The sequence below is a fragment of the Aotus nancymaae genome, unplaced genomic scaffold, assembly GCF_030222135.1.
Source record: "Aotus nancymaae isolate 86718 unplaced genomic scaffold, 86718_ANA_hifiasm-v0.15.2.pri h1tg000049l, whole genome shotgun sequence".
Taxonomy (NCBI): Eukaryota; Metazoa; Chordata; class Mammalia; order Primates; family Aotidae; genus Aotus; species Aotus nancymaae.
Genome location: NW_026988463.1, coordinates 35,359,930 through 35,382,222, shown reverse-complemented (window position 1 = coordinate 35,382,222; position 22,293 = coordinate 35,359,930). Strand labels below are relative to the sequence as shown.

The window sequence follows — 22,293 nt, the reverse complement described above, 5'->3', positions numbered from 1 at the left end:
TAGGGTAAAAGGTAAGTTGGAAAATGCAGAGGTTTTTGTTTTTGTTTTTTCCTTTTTTGTTGTTGTTGAAGTAAAGCATACGTATAGCAAAGTCCACAGAGCATAGGTGTTGAGCTTAGTGAATCATCACAAAATGAAACATACCCTGCAACCACCACCTAGAAACAACATACGTGCCCCTCAGAAGCTTCCCTTGTGCCTCTGCTTAATCATTGTCCTTCCTGTCCTTCCCCAAAGTAACTACCTTTCTGACTTCTAGCACCAGGGACTAATTTTGCCAGTTTTTGATCTTTACAGGAACATAGTCATATACCATGTTGTTTTTTTATGTGTGTCTGGTTTCTTATCTGTACTGTTGCATCTAGCAGTGGTCACTTCCTTTTCGTTACTGGTTAGTAATCCATCGGATGAATATACCACAGTTTGTTCATCTCTTCTACTATTGGAAGTCTTTTGGAGTTTCTGCTCTGTGGCTAAGAGTAGTGTTGTTATGAACATTTGTATACATGTGTATTAATGCACATGTGCCCCCATTTGTGTTGGTTCTAGAACAAGGAGTGAAATTACTGAACCATAGTGTATACCTATGTTCAGCTTTAGTATTATAGATAGAAGAAAATCATTTTTTAAGGTGGTTACCAGTTTACATTCCTGGTTACTTCATATCCTCTCTTGCACTTAAATTGTTACTCCTTTTATGTTAAGCACTCAGGAATGTATAAAGGGGTGGAGGAGTGGCACTAATTTGCATCATTGCCAGTAAGATTGAATACCTTTTTATACATTATTTTTATGTGCTCAGTGGTCATTTGGATCCTTTTTTGTGAAGTGCCTGTTCAAGTCACTTGCCCATTTTTCTGTTGGCTTTTTTTTCCAACTTTTTTTTTTATTTATTGTGGAAAACTGCATATAGCATTCATCACCTTGGCCTTTTTATTTTCCATTTTATTTATTTTTATATTTTTAAGAGATGGAGTCTCACTCTGTTGCTTGCCCAGGCTGGAGTGCAGTAACATGATCCTAGTTTACTGTAGCCTTGAACTCCTGGACTCAAGCCATCTTCTGGCTTCAGCCTCCTAAATAGCTGGGGTTATAGGTGCACACCACCATACCTGGCTAATTAAAACTAATTTTTTTTTTTTTTTAAGAGACAGGGTCTTGCTTTGTTACCCAGGCTGGTCTCTAACTCTGTGGCCTCAAGTAATTCTCCTGTGAAGGTGAGGTTTCAGGTGTGAGCCACCGTGCCCAGCCATCTTAACCATTTTTGAGTGTGCAGTTCAGCGCCATTAAATACATTCACATCGTTGTGCAGCCATCATCACCATCCATCTCCAGAATTTTTCATCTTGCTAAACGGAGGCTCTGTACCTATTATATAACTCCCCATTCCCTCTTCTCTCCAACACCTGACAACCACCATTCTACTTTCTGTCTCTATGAATTTCACTGCTCTAGCTATCTCATATAAATGGAATCATAGGCCACTTGTTTTGTGACTGCCTTATTTAACTTGGCATCATGTCCTCAAGGTTCATCTGTGTTGTAGCATGCGTCAGAATTCCTTCCATTTTTAAGGCTCAGTGGTATTCCATTGTATTTATATGCTGTGTTTTGTTTATCCATTTGCCTGTCAGTGAACACTTGGGTTGCTTCCACCTTTTGTCTACTACTATGAATATGAGTGGAGTGTGCAAATATCTCTTCAAGACCTCACTTTCAGTTTTTTTTTTTTTTTTTTTTTTGATGGAGTTTCTCTCTTGTTTCCCAGGCTGGAGTGCAATGGCGCGATCTCGGCTAACTGCAACCTCTGCCTCCTGGGTTCAGGCAATTCTCCTGCCTCAGCCTCCTGAGTAGCTGGGATTACAGGCACCAGCCACCATGCCCAGCTAATTTTTTGTATTTTTTTAGTAGAGACGGGGTTTCACCATGTTGACCAGGATGGTCTCGATCTCTTGACCTCGTGATCCACCTGCCTCGGCCTCCCAAAGTGCTGGGATTACAGGCGTGAGCCACCGCACCCGACGTTGCTTTCAGTTTTGAGGGGGTATATGTCCATAGTTGGAGTTGCTACATTATATGATAACTCCATTTTTAATTCTTTGAGGAATTAAAGAGAGCGCTTCAAGGTGCGGGTTCCCGGCTGCTGCCCATGAAGGACCGCAGGTTTGGGCTGGGCGGTGGCTGCAGCGGTAACAGGGAGTTTCAGTACTGGGCTGGGACCACAGACCCTTCATCCTGCCGGGCTGCTGGTGTCCTTTCCTGAGGCTGTGCTGTGCCTGAGGGGCATCAGATGGGCCTGAGGAGATTGGAGGAAGCTGACACTGGAGCCAGCAGGAGGCCCCAGAAAGAGAGGCTGGGAAAAGGGACAGGTATCTAAGGGGGTAACCTCAGAGTCACTTGCCGCCTTGGGTGCCAGGTTAGCAGATGTGCTGGCTGCAGAACTGGAACCAGATCCAGATACAGCGATCTGCAGACCAGGAGAGAGAGGGTCAGTGGAAACAAGGGGTCCCTGTGTGAAGGGGACAGGGAAATGCACACACGTTGGGGTTGGGGATTTCATCCTTTTGCTGCCGGGAGAGGCAGGAAAGGCGGACCGGGCACCTGCTGCAGCTGTGGCTGAGGCCCAGGGATGTGAGGGGCCTCTTTGCCCTCCATTCGGTGGGGCCCCCCACATGGGGTCCCAAGTAGAAGGGGTAAGGGCCCCTGCGGCTGCTGCAGCAGCAGCAGAAGTGCCAGGCCTTGGGCTTCTCAGGCTGCAGTCCACACTTGGAGCTGGGAAGGGGGCAGGAATCAGCGAGGTGACCTGGGCTGTGTCCCGGGAGTGTGAAGAGGTGTCAGGAAGGGGATCTTAGGAGGCGCGGCGCTTCCTCCCAGACACGGCAGGTGTAGAGGGGGCCCCTGCAGCAGATGCTAGGAGGGACACGCGGCCCAGGTACTGTTGGGACATGTGAGTCCCCGGATGTGCATCCATGCTGGGTGCTTTAGGGACAGCAGGCGGAGAAGAAGTCCCTGTTGCAGGTGAGGGCAAAGCTTGGGAAGGCCGTGGGGCTCTACAGTCTGAGACGGCCTTGGCCTCACCCTGCAGTGCACTATTAATGCGCCGGAGTGCCGCCTCCTTCTCCAGGTCCAGGTCTTCAGCAGTGACCCGGAACCCCAGCCGTAAGGGAGATGGCAGCTTCAGAGGCGCCCCTCGCCTGCGTGGCAGCAGAGGAAACTTTCTTCTACGAGGCCTAGACTCCTGAGATGTGGGGGAGCCATTCCTGGGGGCCAATTTCTCCCCTGGTGGTGCCTCTGCTGCCTTTTCACCCTGGGTGTGAATGACAGCCTGAGAGACAGCCTGAGAGTTGTCCTCACTCACTGTCTCTGAGGAACTGAGGGTCACATGGCAGTGGGATGAGTCTGGCCCCCTCCTCCTCTTTAGCCACGGGAAGCCTCCCGTGGAGCTGTAGGAGCTGGAAAGGGCATTTCTTTTTGGGCCAGGGCTCATCCCAGAAGGCTGGGATGTCTTGTGACATGTGACTCCTGACACGGTCACATGGCAGTGGGATGAGTCTGGCCCCCTCTTCCTCTTTAGCCACGGGAAGCCTCCCGTGGAGCTGTAGGAGCTGGAAATGGCATTCCTTTTGGGACAGGGGCTCATCCTGCAAGGCTGGGATCTCTGGTCCTGTCTGCCTTCTGACCTCTGGGCATGGAGGTCTCTCTGCCGAGGCCCGGGCCTGGGCACTAAGGGCAAGGGGTCTCCATTATCCGGTACGGGCCTAAATGCAGACCGTGAATCCCCGGTGCCCTCGGGGCCCCTTTGGACATGGTCAGTATTCTGTTGGACTCTGGGGTCCTCGCCCTGCTCAGGCATCGCTGCCTCACTCTCCCTTTGTGCTCTCAACATGATCTCCTCCGGACAGGAGTCTGGGCCACAGCTGGGTGTTGTGGGCCCCAAAGGGGTGACTCCCTGCTCCTGGGCCCCACAGAGAGTTTTGGGTGGAATTGGACTCTCGCTATGGTACCTGTGCATCCAAATTGAAGGCAGAGGCAGGATCGCTGGAAAACCTTCTTGAAGTTGTTTGGACACACTGCTGATTCCAAGTGTCCGGGCCCTTGTAGGATGACCTGCCACTCCACCCAGGGGCAGGAGCAAGGAGGAGATCCCACAAGCAAAGTCAACGGAGGGATGGGGAGAGCGGGCTCAAGGCAACTGAGCCCTACTGGCAGGTCCCCGACACTCGGGCCGGGACAGGGATAAGGGGCACAGAGTGCCCAGGTAGCCCCTTCTGGGAGCAGCGGGGAAATTTCCGATTCTTAAACTCTCGAGAGCCAGGCTCTGAGCGTCGTCCTCTAGCTGCCAACGCGGCTAAAGACTAAGCGAGCGGTTTCTCCTGTTGCCGGGCAACGCATCCTTCTAACGTGCGCGAGTGGGGGCGCGTGCAAAAACGGGCGCAAGTGAGAGATCCGCGCCAGAAGGGCGACCTTCACGGATTCGCGGGACAAGGTATGCGCGCCAGGCACCTGCTGACAATGCGGTGGGGGGAGAGGTGCAAACTATGCGCGCGAGGCACGGGCTGGCAACCGTGGGAAAATGGAGAGGCCGGCGCACAAGGCGCCTGCTGGCAACCGTGGGAAAATGGAGGGGCCGGCGCAAAAGGCGCCTGCTGGCAACCGTGGGAAAATCGAGGGACTGGCGCACCAGGCGCCTGCTGGCAACCGTGGGAAAATGGAGGGGCCGACGCACAAGGCGCCTGCTGGCAACCGTGGGAAAATGGAGGGCCCGGGGCGGGGCGCGCGAAATAGGTACTGGAGGGAGAGGCACGCGCACAAAGCACGCGAGACATAACCGTTAGGTGCGGCAAGGTATGCGCACAAGGCACCTGCTGGCAACGGCGGGGAGGGGTCAAGGTGTGCGCGCGAGGCACCTGCTGGCAATGGCGGGGGAGGGGGCAACGTACGCGCACAAGACGCCTGCTGGCAATGGCGGGGAGGGGTGAAAGTGTGCGCGCGAGGCACCTGCTGGCAATGGCGGCGGAGGGGGCAATGTATGGGCACAAAGCACCTGCTGGCCATGGCGGGGAGGGGACAAGGTGTGCGCGCGTGGCGCCCGCTGGCAATGGCGGCGGAGGGGGCGATGTACGGGCACGAGGCACCTGCTGGCAACTGCGGGACAGGGGGCGCGGTGGTAGGGTGGGGGGCAGCGCAGGTATAGGTACTGGATGAGAGGCCAGCAAAAAAGGCCCGGAACCCTAACGAACTGGCATGGCAAGACACGGGCACAAGGCACCTGCTGGCAACCGTGGGAAAATGGAGGCGCCGGCGCACAAGGCGCCTGCTGGCAACCGTGGGAAAATAAGGGGGACCGGCGCACGAGGCACCTGCTGGCAACCGCAGGAAACTGGAGGGGCCGGGGCGGGGCGCGCGAAATAGATACTGGAGGGAGAGGCACGCGCACAAAGCACGCGAGACATTAACGGTTCGGTGCGGCAAGGCATGTGCACAAGGCATCTGCTGGCAATGGCGGGGAGGGGTCAAGGTGTGTCATGATTATCATTTCCCTGTATATACACATGTATACACACATAGTATTTTTTTAGCTGTTTGATCATGAACTGTAGACATAATGCTCCTTTACTGCTTGAATATTTTAGTGCATATTTCCAGAAAAACAAGGGCATTCTTTTTTATAACCATAGTAAATTGCAAAATCAGGAAATTAACATTGATATGATGCTAGTATCTAATGTATTGCCTTTCATTAAATTTCACCACTTGCACTAATGTCAGATATAGCAAAAGAGAAAAAAAATTTGTTTTCTGGTCTAGGATCCAATCCAGGATCATGTATTGCGTTCAGTTGTTATGCTTTTCGTTTTCTTTAAATTTGGAATAGTTTCTTACTCTGTCTTTTATGACCTTGACATTTCTAAAGAGTAAAAGGCAGTTATTTGATAGAGTGTCCTCCAGATTTGGGTTTGGTAGTATGTCCTTAATGATTAGATTTGGGTTATGCATTTTAGGCAGGAATATCACAGAAGTATAGAAATACATGACTTCCATCTTTGCCGTTGTGGGGCATGTTAACTTCCTTTGGTTAGGGTAGTGAAGGCTAGATTTCTCCACTGTTAGGATACTGTGCTTCCTCTTGTAATTAATAAGTAAGTGTCTTGTCAGAGGTACTTTGAAACTTTGTAAACATGTCTATCCTCTTTTCCCCAGACTTTTCACCCTGGTTTTAGCACTTGTTGATAGTTCTTTCCCAAATCAGTTATTACTGTGATTTTTGCCACACGACAATTTTCTAATTCTGTCATTCCGTCTACATGTATTAGTTGGCATTCTGCCACAAGGAAGAGTTTTTTTCTCCTATTGTAATTCATAGATTCTTATTCAGTGGGCTGTAAATTATTAGGATCAGTTAGTTTTATGCCTAGATTATCCCTTATTTGGCCACTGGGAGCCCCTTCAGGCTGGCTCCTGTGTCCTTTTGACATTTTCCTATTACTCTTGGAGCACTTCCTTAATTTCTGGCACAATAACTTTTGTACCTTTCCAGCTCAGCCCTAGAATCAGCCATTTCTTCAAGGAGACCTTGTTCCTTTTAGTGGAGGATAGTACTTAAAATCAAGACCTAGAAGTTAGATGTGTTCATTGCTTTTGGGACAGACAGACACACAGATACACACACACACACACACACACACACACTCTCTCTCTCTCTCTCTCTCTCTCTCTCTCTCTTTCTCTCCTATGTCAATTTCTCCACCTGTTTCTCCATATATTTAAATGTATGAGTTCACACTGATACTTCCAATTCTATTGACTTAAAAGGTTCATAACAGCCTTTCCACATTCTATAATTGTAATTCATTTATCCAACACTGAAAAACCTGGCCTCTACCACCTACATTTACTTATTTTCTCCACCCTATAATATACAGAAAATAGTTTTAGAATTACCTGTACCACTGTGAGAAACAAATTTCTCAATTGAAGTTTAATATTTGCATACGCTTTGTCTTTGGCTTGAGAGTCTGAGGATTTATGGTCAAAATACTACTGTGTTGAAAAAATACTTGGGTTATGTTATTCATTTGAAATATAGTTAGGTCTGTTTGTTCCTATCCTATTCCATTTTAGGCTTCTCCTATCTTTATTTAAATTTTATTTATTTGTTTATTTTCAGCATATGAAACACTAACATGGCTCCATGAGTCAGAACCATATGAAAAGATATATATATTCAGAAAAGTGCGCCTCCCTTCCCCCGTTCTCTCTTACTGGGTACCCACCCACCGCAGAAGTTTAGTTTTTGTTTATTCTTTTCATGTTTCTTTTTGCATAAATGAGCAAATACATTTTTTTTACCTCTCCTTTCTTACGCAAAAGGTGGCAGAATACATTCTTTTGCACTCTGAATCTTTTCACTTAATGTACTCCAGAAATTTCTCTCCATACCTATTTGTAGCAGTCTTTCTTATTTTTTATTGTTGTTTAATACCTGATTGTATTCACTGAAGTGTACTGCATATGCTTTCCTGTGTATATAGGTGTGTAAGGCAGACCAGTATTTTGCAATAGGAAGCAATGCTGCAATGAATAATTCGCCTTGTGCATATGTATTTGTCTTATTGGAGGTGTATCTTAAGGTTAAATTCCTAAAAGTGAAGTTGCTGAGCAAAAGGTAAATACATGTGTAGCTTTGTTAGATATTGCATGGGTCCTTTCATAACGCTTAAGTTAAGGTGCATTCCCATCAACAACTAAGGAGGGTGCCTGTTTCCCCATATTCTTCCCAAAAGAGTGTGTTTACCAATCTGATAAGTGACAAGTGCTGCTTAATTTGCATTTCTCTCATTATGAGTTAGGTTAATCATTTTCTCTGTGTGTTTGTGTGTGTGTGTGCGCGCGCGCGTGTGTGTAAATTGTGTGATTCATTCATTTTGCTCATTTTTCTGTTTCTGGTCTTCTCCACCTCAATTTTAAAAAAGCATTCTGCACATATTAGGGACCTTAACCATTTATCTGTGAGATACTGCAAATATACTTTCCCAGTTTTTTGTTTTTAAATGCTACTTATGATGGTTTTTTGGCTGTGCAAAACATTTTAACATTTTTTTAAGTAAAAGGATTTTTTTTTTTTTTTTTTGAGACAGAGTCTCACTCTGGAGTGCAGTGGCACGATCTTGGCTCCTACCTCCCAGGTTCAAGCGATTCTCCTGCCTAAGCCCCCCGAGTACTGGGATTATAGGCGCTTGCCACCACACCTGGCTAATTTTTTGTATTTTTAGTAGAGACAGGGTTTCACCACCTTGGCCAGGATGGTCTTGATCTCTTGACCTCGTGGTCTGCCTGCCTCAGGCTTCCAAAGAGCTGGGATTACAGGTGTGTGCCACTGCACCTGCCCAGGATTTTTTATTTTTGAGATTTTAATTTTAATGTAGTCAAATCAATCAAGTCTTTGTTTTACTATTTCAGATTTAAAATCATAGTTAGAAAACCTTGGACTTTATATTTGATACAGTGTGAAATAGGTGTCAGCATTTATTTTTGCCCCCTTTGTATATACATTTGACGTAGCACCATTTGCTGGAGAACTCTTGTTTTCTGCATTGCTACTTTGGTTATAAATCAAGTGTCTATAAATAGGCAGCTTCTTTATGGACTCTGTTTCATGAGCCAGCCGGGGGCCCATGGAGAATCAGCTATTAAGCCAGGGACAAGGGCAGGTCAGTGGGCAGAGTGCCAGAGTGTGGGAGTCTGTCCGGGTGGTTGCTGACCAAAAACATCACTTTTGGGTTTTGTGACTCAGAAATGAGCTCAGCCTGTACACCCGCAGATGTGATGAGCCCCAGGCCAAGTCCTCTGTGGGGGTCATTAATGGCGTGTGCACGAGCATTTTCTTCTGGCATTTTTACAGAGACCGTGTGCAGCTGGACTCTCCGGAGATAGCGAACAGAAGTTCTGTTATGTGTCCTATCAGCTAATGAAGGAGGGGAGCTTGCCTTGAGTTGTGTTTTTCTGCAACCCTGTGTGTTTGATCCGTGTCTGCACCCAGTTTGGCCACCCTGACCTCTGTTGCTCCCAAATCTGAGGAACCAGTGGCTATGTGAATATGAAGTTGTTTGCTTGATCTGTTTATTTATATCTGGGCCCTGGGGTGGCCCCATGTGTTGAATAAGTGTATTCTACAGATGGTCCCTGGGTTCTGGGTGGTCAGTGGTGTGAGGAGGAACCGGACTCCAGCCTGTCCTAAGGAGCTTATGAGAAGTTTTGAGGGGACTGGTGCCTGGATGTGGGCTGTAGCGTAGGTGGAGTGTCAAGGAGGACCCTATACACGGTGAGTGGGAGAAAGCACCAGGGAGAATGTCCCCCAGCCTAGGAGGGTGACCAGGTTAAGTGACAGCAGGGATGGGGCTATCAGAATGGTGGGCTGTAAAGAGCTGGGAGGGCTAAGACCCAGGGAGGCCATCTGGATGGGGAAGGTATGAGCTGAGGCTCAGAATGGAGCACCCAGGGCACCTGGGCTGATGAGGTCTCAGTGAGCACGAGGGGCTGTGCGAAGCGATGAGCTTCAGACTCCCCAGTCGTGGGCCCTGATGTGGGGGTGTGTGTGTGAGCCGGAGCCATGGGACCAGGGCCGAGCCCACGTGCTGGACAGGCTTTGGGCCCCAGACACCCAGAGCCACCGGGAGCCTGTAGGAAAGTTGGGGAGTGGAGGGGCATGGGTTGTGTGAACAGAGCCCTACCATGCTCAGAGGAGTCAGTCAGTCGAGGTCAGGCTCCTCCCCCGACTGTGGCTGCACACGGTCCCTCATACTCTTGAGAAACCAGAGTGGACTGGAGACTATGACCCAGTTCTCATTTATTTTACCTCTTGGGTCTTCTCCAGGTTCTGTGTTTTTTTTTGTTGTTGTTGGTTTTTTTTGAGACAGTGTCTCGCTCTGTCACCCAGGCTGGAGTGTAGTGGCATGATCTTTGCTCACTGCAACCTTCACCTCCTGGGTTCAAGCAATTCTCCTGCCTCAGCCTCCCAGGTAGCTAGGATTACCAGTGTCCGCCTCCACACTCGGCTAATTTTTGTGTTTTTAGTAGAGACTGAGTTTTAGCATGTTGTCCAGGCTGGTCTCCAGCTCCTGACCTCAAATGATGTGCCTGCCTTGGCCTCCCAGAGAGCTGGGATTACAGGTGTGATCCACAGCACCCGGCCTTCTCCAGGTTCTGAATTCCCTGAAAGCAGCTGTGCTATTGCCCTGCCCTCTGGGACAGAATGTTAGGAGGAAGCGGCTAAATGCCTCCCTGATTAAAGGAAAGATGTGTATTTCCACTGGGCCACTGGGTGGGAAGGACATAGATGTCCAGGCCCATGTGTTCCACAGTGTAACATGGGGACTGCAGAGAGAGGAAGGGACATGTTTATGTCCCATGTGAGTCATGGGAACTTGGAATATAAGGGTGTGCATGTCACATTTTTTTCACGGAGGGGTGTCTTAGTCACTTCAGGCTGCTATAACAAAAATACCGTAAACTGGGTAGTTTAAACAACAAACATTTACTCCTCACAGTGCTGGAGGCAGGAGTCCAGTGTCTGCCAAGGGCCTGCCTTCTGGTTCATAGCCCTCTTCTTGCTGTGTTCTCACCTGGTGTGGAAAGGATGGGGCTGTCTCTGGGGTTTGAAAAGGGTACTAATCCCATTTACAAGGGTTCCATCCTCCTGACCTAATTACCTCTCCAAGGCCCTACCCCTAAATACCATCACATTAGGGGTTAGATTTCAACATAGGAATTTTGGGGGGATGCAAAGATTCATTCTATGTGGTGTAAGGGGCATCCCAGAGTGCCACCCCCACATCCCCAAAGCTGCTGGACCTTGCGGGTGGCAGCTGACTCTGCTGGGGCTGGTGGGACTGGTGGCTGGAGGCCTGGTTTGTTAACCCACCTCTGAGGTCTTCTGGATGCCACCTCCCTCACACCAGCCAGCCAGGTGGCCTCCAGGTAGTTTCTGTTCCATGGAGAAGAGCTGCTGCTTTCTTAACATAGGTTCCTCAAACCCATGGCATCTGGTCCCAGGTGACTCAGCATCTCATGGCTGCCTTCTCCCTGCCTGCACCCTCATCTCCACCCTGCTGCACTCTGTGGCTGAGCAGCATTGGGCACCATGGGATGTTTGTCTGCCCTGCTGCTGTGTTGTTGACTCATGAGGCCTCTTTGGAAGAGGCTTGACAGGTGAGAGAGACTGGTGTGGATCTAGTCGCCCTAATAGACCAGCCCAAACTTCTGAACATCCCAGGCTTTCCTGGTACAGTCCCCACTTGCCAACCAAGAGGAAAGCATAGCTCAGGTGGTATTCAGGCAAGAACAGGGCAATGCACACAGACTAGCCAAGTTACAAAGCACTTAATCCAGGGAGGAGCCACACGGGCAGAGTCCAGCTTGTTAGCGGGTCTGGGTTCCCCTCATGAGAACCGAGAAGGGGCTGACACCTGTTAGATGCCTGCTATGTGTCTGATGCTGGCCTGATGTGGGATGTGACTGAGTGTCTACTGCTCTCCTTTGCAGGGGGGCTGGTGATGCCTGCCCTGGAGGTAAAGAGGCTTGGACAGCGACCTTAGGCAGCCAGCTGGGGTCTGTCTGTTAAGCTAGGAGCAGGAAATAGCCTCGTTCTCTACTGGCCTGTCTGGGAAGTCTGAGCAGATTCTGTGTCTTGAATAGTATCCGAATCAGCCCTGGCATGGGGTAGCCGTGGAGGCAAGAGTGTTGGGCAGGGTGACCTGATTGAGCCAAGCTGTTATTGTACCACCTGAGGATTTTCCAGGAGAAGTGCCAGGCTCAGAGCCGGTGTCAGATACCTCTGAGAGCCTTTCTAGTTCCACAGCTCTCCCAGGATCGTGGAGTTCTGGAAGGCCTTTTCCTGGCGTGTTTGCGGTGGCATGGTGATGTGTCCATGCTGCCCGTTTGTGAGCTGAATCTCTGCAGAACTTACTTTTTTCAGAAGGAGGTTTCAGAATGCAGCGTATCACATTCCTCATCAGGACCTGCTCATTTGGCTGGGCTGGCAGGTGGCTGAGTTGGCTCCCTGAGCCGGTGTCTAACAGCTATGCCCACGGGGGCAGGCCGGGCATGTGAATCTCGCCTCCTCCCACACCCTCCGGGGAAGCAGGTTAGGAGCTGGGCCTGGTTCCCGAGCCTGGATTGGGAGTAACCGGTGGGATCTGCACCAGGTTGTCATACCCGCAGCGACAGCTGGGATTGTCGCCATGGGTGGTAATTCCCAATGACAGTTTCAGGTCAAGAGCCGGGTCCTCTGTCTCCTCTTCCATCTGGACAGAGAGCTCCTCCCCGGCTGGTTTTCTGGCTCGTTCCTCAGCTGTTTTCTGTGGCCTGCAGAGTTTGCAGCCTCAGGGGAGTGAGGAAAGCTCTGCTGTGGCCTGATTTTTGCTGGAGAAGAGAAATGTGGAAGACAGGGCAGTGGCCTTTGCAGTGGGTTCACTTTGGGCTGCTGAGATGGGCAGCATGAAGGCCGGCATCCAGAGCCCTGGCTGGCCTCTGCAGTGGACGAGATGGACCAGATTGTCGTGCCAGGGTCACCCGTGGACCTGCAGTGGTCTGAGCAGACACATGGGCTCTGCCTTATTTCCTGAAGTGGAGCCCTCAGCCTCACATGGCATCCCCCAGAAGCCAGGCAAGAGGAGGTCATATGGTTTACTGGAAAGGAGCAAAAGAGCGTGCTGTGAAATGTTGCTGGTGGGAGCGCGGGACTAGATGAGGCTTCCTGTAATTATGTTAAGTGATGCTTGTTAAAAGCTTCTTCGTGCTGTTTCCTCCCTCTGATGGGGCCTGCTTGGCACCTCGTAGGGAGCGTGGGTGGAGAGTGTCATTATCCCCATTTCATTGGTGGGAACATTGAGAGACGAAGTGAAGAGTTTCACCTGTAGTCCTTCCGGGCCCTCTGGTTATCCCAGTCATCCTGCTTTGTTTTCTGTCTTGCTTTTTTAGGGGGATGATTGAAGAAGGCCTTGGAGGTAGGGTGGGGGAAACTGGGAACAGAGGGAGCTCGATTTCATTTTCCAAATACTTAGTTTAAGAATGAGAGAGTTCCTGGCCACATAAACCGCATGCACAGATTTTCCAGGGGAAAATCCATTTGGGTTTAGACTTAGAGACTGTGCCACCTCCCGGTCTGTTCCTCAGCCTTTTGACATTTGCCCACACCTGGAACATCTTAAATTCTGGTGCAGAATACAAAATGTCAATCCCCTGCCCCAGCTCACCCCTAGTTCAGTCCACCAGGATACCTGAAGTTGGGGATCGCCCTTCTTAGCTGTGGAATTCAGGGTATGTTGGTTCTACATCCAAACCTTCAACCTTCATCTGTAAAATGAGGTAGTGAGAGCTCCCTTGCAGAGGCGTGGGGATTCGAGGCAGCACTTCTGACCCATACCTGTTGCCATTGCTGGTGTTATCCCCCTGGCCCTGACCCAGGCTGGCATCCTGGGCATATGCGCATCCACAACTCCGTAAGTCTCCCAGGAGCACTATAGATCAGGGTGACCTAGTATTAGGACAAGGGTGGGAATTGCAGACCAGTCCTCAGGACTGACCTAGGGCTAGACCCCTCCAGGGCTGGTGGGAACACAGTTGCTTCTTGTGTGTGTATGTGGCTTGGGGAGGTCTCAAACTGTTCCCTGGGCCGTCTCCTTTCCCTCAATAGAAAGAACTCAGGTTGTAGAATCATTTGAGGGCCCAGAAGGGTTCATATACACCTTGTCAGTCTGTCTCCAGCATTGGACTTTTCTGGTCCTGCCCAGCTTGTTGCTTTAGTACCTCAATTTCCTTACCTGCATGGAAGTCCCCCCGACTGCCCACCTTTCAGCTTGGATGAGGGGAGGAAAGCAAAGCCCCTGAGGCCCTGTGTAGGAAGGAGAGTCCGAAGGTGCAGGGGCTGCGCTCAGGAAGGGCTGGTTGGCTGGCAGTGTTGTGTAGGACATTCAGAATGTGACTGGATTTCTATAATTTCTGACTTGTACAAGCACAAGATACTCAGGTGGCTCTGGTTTGTTGTCTAGCAGGAGAGTCTGGGGTCAATCTGTAACAATTTAGCTTCTGAGCAAGTGCCCAAGAGAGCACAGATATGCTGCGTGGCTGAAGGGGGCGAGGCCCTGGGCTGCCTCCTACTCTGACCTTGTGCGCCTTGGTGTCTGCTCTTCCCCTCTGCCACTCTGAGTCTAGAACGTGGCATGTGGACAGCTCCTCAAAGCTGGTGTCTGAGCTCCACAGTGATTTCATTCACGTAATAGTGTGCTATGGCTGCGTAATAAAGAACCACGAACTCTGTAGCTCAAATCATAGAAATGTATCATCTCACAGTTCTGAAGCCTAGAAGTATGAGATTGAGATGTTGGCTGGGTTGGATCCTTATAGGTAACAGTCTTCAAGTTCACATGACATTCTCCCAATATGCCAATCTCTCTCCAAATTCCGCCGTCCCACCCCACCCACCCCCATTTTTTTTTTTTAAGAGACAGGATCTCCCTCTGGCTCCAGTTCCAGGCTGGAGTGCAGTGGCTCAATCATAGCTCACTATAGCCTCAGCCTCCTGGGCTCAGTGATCAATCCTCCTGCCTCAGCCTCCCAAGTAGCTGAGAACTACAGGCATGACCACCACACCTGGCTAATTTTTGTATTTTTTTTTTTTTTGTAGAGACAGGGTCTCATGTTGTCCAGGCTAGTCTCGAACTCCCTGCCTGAAGTGATTCTCCTCTCTCGCAAAGTGCTGGGATTACAGGCATGAGCCACCACGCCTGGCCACCCCTTTTTTAAAGGACACAGTCATATTGGGTTAGGACCTAACCTAATGACCTTGTTTTAACTTGGTAAAGACCCTATTTTCAAATAAGTTTAGGGGTTAGGACTTCAGCATATGAATTTGGCAGGGAACACAATTTAGCCCCTAACGCTGTACTTCTTTTCTTTTGTTTTAAATTTGAAAACCTGGCTGATCCTGTGTGTGTGTGTGTGTGTGTGTGTGTGTGTGTGTGTGTGTGTATAAATATACATAACATAAAATTGACTATGTTAGGCATTTTTAAGTGTTCAGTTCGGTGGTATTAAGTACATCCACATTGTCATACAGGGCTCACCACTGTCCGTCTTGAGAACTTTTTCATCTTCTCCAAACTGAAACTCCACTAAACACTAACTCCCTCTCCAGCACCTGACAGCCCCCATTCTACTTTCTGTCTCTGAATTTGACTACTCTAGGAACCTTATATACATGGAAGCATACAGTATTTGACTCTTTGTGTCTGGCTGATTTCACTTAGCATAATGTTCTCAAGGCTTATCCAAGTCAGCATGTCTCAGAGTTTCCTTCCTTTTTGAGTCTGAGTGATACTCCTTTACATGTATATAGCACGTTTTGGTCTTCCACTCACGCGTGAATGGACACGGGGGTTGCTGCCACCTCTTGGCCATTGTGGATGGTGCTGCTGTGAATGTGGTGAATGTGCGTCTCCTCTCCTCTCCTCTCCTGCTCCAGGCATCCTTCAGGAAGGGTAGCCCAAGACCAGGTTGGGGAATAAGGTGGTTCTCTTGCCCTCCCAGGCTTGTTGGGTGTCTGCCCGTAGCTGGGCCCTGGCCCCAGGCTCAGGGTGGTGACTGCCAGCAGGGGGAAGCCCCTCTTCCTGCCATTTTTTTCCCCTTCTTAACCCTCTGTGTTTCCTCTTTGGAGGAGCAGTGAGTGGGAGAGGAGGACCTGCAAGTGTGCAGCGGCCACAGCCCACCTCCTGGCTGAGCACCTTTGCTGACGTGGAGGGACCCCCATCAATCACTCTCAGACCTCGCTCCCCATACTACTCCCATGCCAGGGCACTGTTCCCGTGCCATCCTCTTTTGAAGGGCACTGCTCCACCTTCCCTACCTTGCCCCCTCCCACTGTCTTCCCAGGGAGTCTTCTGACCAGTTCCCTGCTGCCACATCTGCACCTCGGGGACTAGAAAGCTCAGCGTCCCCTCTACTCTTCCTCCTCTTGTCTTTGTCCTCTTAGCCAGACCCATGATCACTTTGTGTCAGTGCCCCCTGCCTGTGTTTTTCAACCAACACCAGGCCCACCTGGAGTGACCATTGCAGAAGACCCCAGCCCTGCCACACCTCCTGTGCCACACTCAGATGTGCTGCTAGAATGTCACCTGTCCCCCTGTGGGCCCTAGGCTCCCCTCTTGTTCCAGACCCAGACACCTCCTAAATCGAGCCCAGGTCCTGGGCCTGCAGCCCGAGGCTCCCCACAGAATTACCCCCTACCTCCCTCTCCTCTCACTGCCAGCCTGTATCTTCTTTCCCAGCAGTATCTCCTTTCTCAGAGATTGCTTCCAGTCCCCTTTAGCTCTTAGTGGGCTCTGGCTGGATCTAGAAACCAAAGTGACACCAGGCACATTAACAAGAGAAAAACACAGATGTCATTAGTTTTACAGGGACATGGGATTCTTCTCCAGAGTCAAGTCCAGAGAAGTGGCCAAAGCAAGATCCTTTTTAGATAACAGTAAGTTTAAGAAGTGGCAGGACAAGGGGGAACTGGCTACGGGCAGTAAACTCTGGGGAGTCACTGGAAGATACATGAGGGGAAACCTGGTGGGAGATAAGGGTGACTTTGTTAAGTATATTCATTCAGGTCCACTGCAGCCCCTAATTCCCAGTCTCAGGTGATAAGGGCTATTTTCTCTCTTGGTACAGGGAGGGCACCTCTCCCAGAGGAATTTTTATGGCTTGCCACGTACAAGAAGAAGCAGGCAGAGCCATCAGGGCTGGGTGTACGGGTTGGACTTTCTCCTCCAAGAAAGCTCAGAGATGGAAATACCTGTTTCTCGTTCTCGGTGTCTAGGGTTGCCTGGGGAGCCAAGGCGTCAGGGAGCGGGGCAGGCTCAGGCCCTTCCCGACTGACATTTTCCAGCCTATGGAAAATGGGGACAGACTGGGGAGGGTCCTTTAACAGTGTTCACAGAATGCTTCTGTGAACATTCTGGTACAAGTTTTTGTTTGAACACCAGTTTTCAGTTCTTTTGATTATACACCTAGGAAGGGAGTTGCTAGGTGGTAAGGTTATCGGTGCCGCATCTTAGAAATGCCTTCTCTTTGGAATGTGTTTGAAAGTTGACCCAGTAGGCAGGTCACATAGGTGCACCTGGGCACAGTCAAGCTCTGCCTGAGGCTCGGTTTTTCCTGTCTAAAAAATAGCAATCTAAAAGTTCATGCCCACTCAGTTGCATATTCCAGGAGATGATACGTGGGTTTTCAGCACCATGTGTGACCTAGAGGAAGTGCCTCGTAAAGGGTGGCAGGTTATTTTTTGCCTGCTACTTTAAAGATTTGGGTCTTTTTTGCTGTTAGAGGAACTTAATTCCCTGAAGCACTGCAGGTATTCCCTGACCTTACCTGAGGTTCTGCTGCAAGAGCCAGTGTCGGAGCCCCCAAGATCCATGGCCCTTCTCGAGGGTGGAGTCTGCTCTTGGTGGGTGCATGGCAGTAGGAAGAAGGTGTCAGGCTGTGGATGAGCGTGGGGTGCAGAGGCAGCTCTGACTGTGGACTCTGCACCCTTCAGTGAGACCCGAACCTTTTCTAAACCTCTCCAGGAAGACAGTGCCTGCCTGACAGTGCCTCCAAAGGACGTGAGCTGCTGTTCGTAGAAGTCCCCACACCATGCTGCTGTGGCTTGCTTGGGACCTGGGAAAAGATGAGAGGCCCAGAGGAGGGCAGCTGCAGCCATGACAGGGTGGGGGCTCGATGCCTGCCTTTGTGAAAACCTTTCCACCACAGCTGGCCGAGCCACGGATGTTTGATTTGCGTTTACCTTTGTAAATAAATACTGCCTAGTCTCTGGCTGCCAGTGTAAACAAGGATGGAGACCACTCTGCTGATGATCGCTGTGGAGTTCCTGCCTCCTCCACCCAATTCCTCGCAGGGCCCCTTTGTTCTCCTGACTCCCGTACATGTTGATCGGAGGCCCCTTTATAGCTAGCTGCTCCCAGTGTTCTGGGTAGGGAGGGTCCAGAGCATGACCTCTGATCCGCTGAGGACTTGCTCCAATCTCACTCTTGGGTACATTGGCAAAGGGTGGGGCAGGGGCTGGGCTCCTGGAATCCCAACCTCTGGTGGCAGCCATGCCACTGAAGGAGGATCTGGGGCCTCTCTGGGCATGTCTGGTCTGGGAGAGCCTCCCCTGCTTGGCTGCACCCAGGCATCACGTGGCTGGTGTTCCGAGCTCAGTTCTGTATGCGTTTCCTGGGAGCCCACCGTTCTGCCTTCTGCCTCTATGAATCGGACTGCTCTAGGTACCTCATATGAGTGGAATCATAACGATATTTGTCCTTCTGTGTCTGGCTTATTCCACTAAGCAGAATGTCAAGGTTTATCCATGAGATTGCATGTGTCAAAATGTCCTTCCGTTCGAAGGCTGAATGATACTCCATTGCATATATACGTTACATTGTGCTTATCCATTCGTCTGTCAATGGACATTGGGTTCTTTCTACCACTTCCTTCACGTGTTGTGATGAACATGAGTTTGCAAATATCTCTTCCCTGCTTTCAATTCTTTTGGAGGCCGGGCACAGTGGCTCGTGCCTGTAATCCCAGCACTTTGGGAGGCTAAGGCTGGTAGATCACTTGAGGTCAGGAGTTCAAGACCACCCTGGGCAACATGGTAAATCCCTGTCTATACTTAAAATACGAAAGTTAGCTGGGGATGGTGGCGCACGCTTGTTATCACAGCTACTCGGGAGGCCGAGTCAGGAGAATCACTTGAACCCGGGAGGCGGAGGTTGCAGTGAGGGAGATCCTGGCACTGCACACCAGCAGTGTCCCGGCGACAGAGTGAGACTCCATCTAAAAAAAAAAAAAAAAAGCCAGGCACGGTGGCTCATGCTTGTAATCCCAGCACTTTGGGAGGCCGAGGTGGGTGGATCACGATTTCAAAAGATTGAGGTTATTCTGGCCAACGTGGTGAAACCCCATCTCTACTGAAAATACAAAAATTAGCTGGTTGTGGTGGTGCACACCTGTGGTCCCAGCTACTTAGAGGCTGAGGCAGGAGAATTGCTTGAATCGGGGAGGCCTGGCAACAGAGCGAGACTCCGTCTCCAAAAAAAAAAAATCAGTTCTTTTGGGTATATAACTAGGAGTAGAATTGCTGGATCATATGGTAATTCTGTTTATTTTTTTGAAAGTTTTTTTTTTGAACCAATGTAGTCGAGCAGATATGACCTCAGCACCTACTTGGGCCTGGGCTGACTGGGACCTACCCAGGCATTATTCTTCTCGCTATATTATTTTTATTTTTTGGCTGCTCTTTTGTCTTTCATGAAAGAGTAGATTTGCGGAGTTCCGGGGTGGGTTGCTAAGCAAACTGCCTGGAGAGGAGAGGGTTTCAGATTTCACTAGGCCCTCCTCTTCCACACCAACCCTGGGCTGTTTGCAGTGCTCTGGGCCAGCACTGGCCTTCCTCTCCCCAACCGCACTCCTAGTCTGGTTCCTGGTTCAGGTGAGCAGCAGCCAGATTCCAAGCCCCCACCTTCTACCTTCTAGTGTTTGGGTTCTGCTTTGGATAGAGCTTTGCAGGAAGGATGGGGCTGATGAGACCACCAATTCCTCAGTCCTGCCAAGGGTGAGGAGGCCCAGAGAGGTTTTTCCACTGGGTATTCCTGGTATGGGGCCAGGGAGCCAGGCCTCCCAATGGGTTCTGGCTCTTGGGAGATGGTGGCTTATAAAATGCCAAATAATGTACTTTATCCTCAAGAGGAAAGGGCCTTGGCTGGGCATGGTGGCTCAAGCCTATAATCCTAGCACTTTGGGAGGCTGAGACAGGAGGATTGCTTGAGGCCAGAGTTTAAGATCAGCCTGGGGAATATAACAAGACTTTGTCTCAAAAAAGATTTTTTTTATTAGCTGGACCTGGTGGTGCTCCGGAGTTTGAGACCAACTTGGGCAACATAGCAAGGCCCAGTCTCTGCAGAAAGTTTTAAAAATTAGCTGGACATAGAGGCATGTGCCTGTAGTCCCAGCTACTTGGAAAGATCCCTTGAGCCCAGGAGTTTTGAGGCTGCAATGAGAAGATATGATCACAGCACTGCACTTCAGCCTGGGTGACAGCGAGACCATGTCTGAAAATAAAATAACAGGTGGGTGGTGGTGCTTTGTGTACTTCGGGGATCTCAGGTGTGAAGAACTGCTTTGTGAAAAAGCAGGTTCCTATGTGGTGGTTAGAATGGGGGGATGAGGAAATTGAGGGACTGTCCTCCCACCCCATCATTTGCCTTGGAGCAGACTGGAAGAGTCAGCAGAATGAGGGGCAGCAAGTCTGGATTGTAGGGCTCTGGGTTGGCTGAAACAGGGACTGAAGCCCTCATATGAAATGCGGCAGGGATGAGCAGGCCATCTGGAATCCAGATTTAAAAGCAGCAGCCACCCAGACGTTGATTTGAGATCTCTGCAGATGGGGAAATGACTGGGGTTTTAGCTGTCTGGAGCATCCTAATTCCCCAGCAGAGTCTGGCCGTGAGACCTGGTCTCACTGGACGTGGGCAGGTAAACCCTCACTGGGCACTTGATTCTTGCACCAGGTTTTGGCGTGGACGTTGCTAAGCCAGCCTGTGGCTTCGCAGATGTGGAGTCGTACAGTTCGTCTGGAGCGAGCCCTGGGTCCCCGAGTCTGATCCTGAAGTTCTTGCTGGGTTGACTTGACCTTGCATGGGAGTCAGTGTAGTCACGGGCGTGGAAAGAGCTCAGATAAAAGGTGCTGCACTAGGTGAAGAGGAATGTGTTGATGTCCTAAGATCATCTTTAGATAAACAGCAAAACCCTGGGTTAAAAGCTTGTCTAACCCGCCTTATTTTGTTTTTGTTTGTTTTGTTTGAGGCTTTCTCAGTCTGAAGCAGTGGTTTTAGTTTCTTTCTCTAGTGATAAGCAGAAAAGGGGAATCAGGAAGGGGCTTTATTGGCCCAATGTAAAACAAATTGAGAACTAATGAGTGTATTGTCTCCCTTGGACACTTGGACACCCCTGCTAGAACATTTAGTAGATGCTGACAATTCTGAGCTAATGTAAAAGCCAAGTCTGTCAGATTTCATGAGAACCAACGTAAAAAAAAAAAAAAAAAGTCAAGTCTGGAGGGGCCATAGAGTGGGGGACTAGGGTGAGGAAGTTGTTGAAGGAGGCCAGGGGGATGGCAGGACCTTCATCTAATAGTGACAGTAGCATTTTAGAGCTAGAGGGTCTTTATCGATTGTCTAGTTCACATGCCTGATTTTAAAAGAAGGAAGCTGAGGCAGGGGGATTGCTTGAGCCCAGGAGTTGGAGACCAGCCTAGGCACCATAGTGAATCAATGTCTCTGTTAAATTAATTAATGAAGTCAAGAAAGGCAAGGCGTGGATGGCTTCAGTGACCTGGACTAATACAGAGAGGTGGCAATGGGGAGGGTCAGAGCCTTGCTTCTGAGGGATTACACCACAGCTCACTTCCCCCACCCAAAGGCCAAAGAAACTGAGCATTGACAATCAACATAGTGATCTTGATACCTGGAGCCCACTCGATGTCCCGTGGATTAAGGAGACCATACTCCTCCATACAGCTTGTTGAAGGACTCGGTGGGTGCTCCAGGCTCTTGGAGTCTTCCTGCTTTGACTGCTATGCTCAACCCAAAACTACCCTCTTCCTGGAATTCTCCTTTGGACATGCACAGAGGCAGAACCTGGCCTTGCCTTTGCAGCCAGTAGCTGTGTGCAGTCACCTGGGACAGTGCTGCAGGTCAGCAGCTGGTATAGTGCCGGACACTGGGTTGGGGTCGCTCAGCAGGTCTCAGCCCTGACTGCCAGCTAGATTCCCCCAGGAAGCCCCTACAGCTTCGGACTCGGCAGGTCAGTGTGGATCCCGGTGAAATTGTTTTCAGAGCCCCCCAAGGTGTTGCCAATGTGGAGCTAGGGCTGGGGACACCTGTTAGAGGGCGCTGAGTCCTGTGGGACAGGAAGTGGAGAACCTGGGAGAGGGAGAGGCAGAGGCACACAGGGAAGCCGGGCCTTCGGCCGCCTGCACCCACAGCCAGTGGCAGATCACTCCAGACACATGGCTCTCCCCAACCCCGCCCCCACCACCCAAGTGGGAAGGACCAACAACAGTCCCCAGTTCAGGATTGCTGGGTCAGCCGCTCTGAATGCCTGAGTGCCGCCCTGTGCCCACCTGGCCTGGGTGTGTTTGTTGTCAGTTGTAAACTCGTGAATGAACACCAAGGTCACCTCTGCTGGTAACCTTTGGGCAGGGCTGCTTAC

The 22,293-nt window shown here is 50.2% G+C and overlaps 1 pseudogene; it reads left to right on the top strand.

Moving 5' to 3' along the window:
* Positions 1–22,293, top strand: part of LOC105708091 (breakpoint cluster region protein-like) — a 197,487-nt pseudogene that overhangs the window by 115,343 nt on the left and 59,851 nt on the right.